The sequence below is a fragment of the Silene latifolia genome, unplaced genomic scaffold, assembly GCF_048544455.1.
Source record: "Silene latifolia isolate original U9 population unplaced genomic scaffold, ASM4854445v1 scaffold_222, whole genome shotgun sequence".
Classification (NCBI taxonomy): Eukaryota; Viridiplantae; Streptophyta; class Magnoliopsida; order Caryophyllales; family Caryophyllaceae; genus Silene; species Silene latifolia.
This window is the reverse complement of record NW_027413176.1, coordinates 23,714-27,913: the sequence shown is the minus strand read 5'-3', so window position 1 is coordinate 27,913 and position 4,200 is coordinate 23,714.

The following is a 4,200-nucleotide window of genomic DNA, read 5'->3' as shown; positions in this document are numbered from 1 at the left end:
AGGAACTGCTTAAGGAACGAGCTTGGTGCGCAATCCAAGGCCCAAAAGACAAGTCCACGAGTTAAAAGAAGTCAAGTAGCAGCTCAAGTAGTCGATCGACCATCACCCTCGGTCGATCGACCAACTATCGGGATCCAGAAGCTACTGTTTGCTGAGGAGCAGTCGATCGACCACCATGTGCAGTCGATCGACCAGATCGCTATTCCAGACGTAAATTAAAAGACCGTGAATCTTGAAGCCCGTGAAGTTTAGGTTTAGGAAATAAGGTGTTACGTTGATTGCTATATAACGTAACATAAACAATCAAGTTAAGGGATCAGTTTTGTTTATCCAAGTTTTTATCACAATACAGTGCTTTCAGTTTGAGATTGTTCGAGTAACTAGGGTTTGGGATATCGATTTTAGCATTGGAATTCTGCCCTTGTTCTTAATCTTTCCTCTTAAATCTCGGTATTCATTCTGCCCTAATTTTAGTTTATTGTTTTAATTTCTTCATTAGTATAGATTTGATAGTTAGTGTCCCGAAAGCCAATTATCGTATTGTCATTGTTGTTATTTACTTTAAGCATGAATTCAGTAATTGTTATTAGTTTTATTGTTGTTTTTACCTTTAGCATGAGTAGCTAATTCTTTAGTGCTAGGATGTAGGCGATTTATGGCATATGCGGCATTAGATTAGGAAGACTGTCTCGCGTGTTGGTCGATCGACTGACATTGCCAGTCGATCGACTGACCTCGTAGGGTTTTATATTCGTTTTAATTGTTTTAATCTTGTATTTAACGAATCGAATGCATGCGACCAGTTAGATACCTATTTCGTGACTGACCCATTAGATCGAAAGGTAGGGGAAGGTTATTTGACCATCAATTAAATCGACTAGACTGTGCTAAGATCGAAAGATAGGTATAGTTTGGACCATTAGTCACTTTTCAGGACGAAAGTTAGTATTAGTGACATTAGGGACCTATAGCGAGATCGAGAGATGCTATTTGTTAAAGAGTGGACCGAGAGGACCTCTTTATTTCCCGCCTTACCTGTGTTTGATTCAGACCGACTTAGTTTGCTGCCGCCGAAGCTATAATGACCCGACCATCCTAGTACCCTTCTTTTATTTGTTTAAATCGTTTATTTAGTTTATTATCTTTGTTCACTTTTAGCAGTCGACCAATTCAATTCAACCCCCACAATAGTTACCTCAGACTGAACATAAATCAACTAAAGTTTACAACTGCCTTCTTGTGGTTCGACCCTGTTACCACTAGCCTAGGTTAGTCTTAATAGGAGATTATAAATTTTATCTTTGGTACTCACAACGACGGGTATCAAATTTTGGCGCCGTTGCCGGGGAGGCAATAGTCCTAATTTTAGTTGTTTTATTTTTAGTCTTTCCTAGTTTAAGGGACATCTGTTCCTTAAACTCTTCTTATATTCTTTTTGTAGTTTCTTCTTATGCGCAGGTCATAGGGTGGAGAATTAGTACCGACAGAGGAAGAGCTGAGTACTCTGTCAAGCTACCACGAGAACGAACTGTTCGAAGATAATCCACCATCTTCGCCTGTTTCCACTTCTTCAGCCGAGACAGTTACTTCTCCGGAAATTCCAGTCATGGCCGAGGAAGCAAGTATAGCTAGTTATTCTGAGCCGACAGCCGACAATCTATATAAGGGGTTCGAGTTACCGGGAGACGCCAGGAAATTCGAACCAAAGCCTGCTTACATTACCATGGTCGAGAGAAACCAGTTTGGGGGAGCTGCAAATGAAGATGCAGCAAGGTATATGGAGACCTTTATTGACTACTGCTGCTCCATTCCCCCACCAGCTGGCGTGACCCAGGATCAAATCAAGGAGACCATGTTCATCTTCTCCCTTCGTGATGCTGCAAGGGAGTGGTATAGAGATTTGGACCGGACCGCTCAGGAGATCACCGATTGGAATACATTGGCATTGGCGTTCTACAAGAAGTACTTTTCTGCTTCAAGGACGATCGCTATTAGAGCTCAAATCACGGGCTTTAAACAAGGGCCAGATGAGAATTTCCACGAGGCATGGGTCCGATTCAAGAAGTTAGTGCGAACCATACCGCACCATGGGTTCGAAAAGTGGAGTTTGTGCAATCATTTCTAAAATGGGTTGTACGACGATCAGAGGGCCATTTTGGATCTTTGCGACCAATGGAAGATTCGCTGAAAATTTGGGAGCAACCAAGGGGTGGAAGATCATTGACGATCTAGCTACCCACAAGGCCGAGTATGGGAATTCGAGAGGAAACCAGAGGAGAGCTGCTGAATCCTCTTCTGTTGCTGCTGTAATACCCCGTATTTTATATAATCGAGTAAACGGATATTTTTATATATTAATTATTATGTATTTTTATGTTACTAATTATGACGGGATAATAGTTGAGTCGAGTTAATTGTTTAGTCGTGTTGATATCGTAAAATCGAGTTGTTGCATAAGTTATCTGAGACGGGTTTATATGGTATTCGAGACGTGAGCTAAACCATTTACCCTCGACCCATTTGGGTTTACCCAATATCATGTTTAACCCAATTAACCCAACACCCAACATCATATTCTAACCTAAGATTTAACCTAATTCTACCCTAATCCTTCCCTCAACCCGCCTCCCTCCTTCATCAGCTCCAACTTCAATCCTCACGCAAAACGAGAGAGAGAGAGAGAGAGCAGGGGTGGTGACGGTACTGCAAGGAAGAGCTAGGGGTGTTTGTCGACGTCTGAGGGTGGCCGTGGTGGCTGTTGTGGTGGCGGAAAGGTAAGCACGTCACATTTCTTTTCTGTTTTCATTGTTTATGTCGTGGGTTTTGGGTGTTGTTCGTGTCTTAGGGTGGGGATGATGGTCGTTGGTGTCTGGGTATAGGTAATGGGTGGTAAGGGGCGAGTGTATTGGTGGTGTTTAGGGTGGTTGTTGGTGGTGATAATGGCGGAAAAAGGCAGCAGCGACATGGGTGGTAGAAATGGGTTATTACACGGGTTTTCAGGGGAGTTTAGACAGGTGGGTTTTGGGTGGCGCCACCGTGGACTAGGGGGAGGTCGAGACGGTGGTCTTTGTGATGTCGGTGTTCGTGGGATGACGGAGAGCAAGGTCGTGGTGGTTGGTCATGCGGTAAGGTTGTTGGCTGCGGTGGTGGTCAGGAGAGGAAATAGGGCGGTTGGTGATGCTCGGTGGTGAATCGCCAGGTTAGCGCCCCTGTTCGACTCGCCGTGAATGATCGACCAGGTGGGGTTGGTTGCCGGTGGTGGGGTTGAAGTGGGTAGCACGGCTGGTGGTGGACGCGGTGGTTCAGGAGATGTGTGGTGAGTTTGGGTGAGAGTGAAGGGCGTGTGTTTAGTCGGGTTGTATTCGTTTTCTTTGTTATTTAAATTATCGTGTTTAGTAGTTAAATTAACTTCCGAGTTATTTAAAAACGGGTTTTCATAATTTAATCGTTATAATTCGTAATGGGTCGTGTTTTTAATTAATTAATCTAATCCCGAGTTATTTAAATAATTAAAGACGAGTTTAAGTCGGGTTGTGAGTTGTTCAATATTTGATTCGGGTTTTTTCTTAATCGAATGATTCGTTTAATCTTTTAATTATCATATAGGTTATTTAATTTAATTCCCGAGTTGATTAAAATAATTAGAGACGGACTTTGAGTCGGGTTTATTAAAAGAGAAAAGTTACTATTTCGGGAAGTTTCTATTTTGAGAGATGTCTATATTTAGTAGTTAGTAATTATAAATATTATAATTGTTTTAGGTGACGGATTTGTGAAGGATCGATAATCAAATGCATTGCTTTGTTTTCTGGACTGCTTTAACTGCGTACTTGGATTTGCTGGCACTTTGAGGTAGGGAAATACACTTGTCCTGTTATCATCATTGATCGAATTGTGTTGACTTGATTTCTGGATGTTGACCTATGTTATGATTTATGTATACGAGAAAAAGTGATTGACTGAATTGATCGTATTGAGTATGATATCACAACATTCAGTAGCTGGCATGATTTCATTCATTTGATATACATATTGTGTTGCATAATTACTGTTGAGCATTTCATATGCATCGGAGTTGGAGAATGGTGTGGTGGTGACGAGGTTGTGATACGATGTGATGTTGTGATAAGGCCCAGGCGGGTTCTGCAGGACTTGCCCTGGTGTCCTCAGCTGCGAGCTGGCAGATCGACTTCGGTCGAT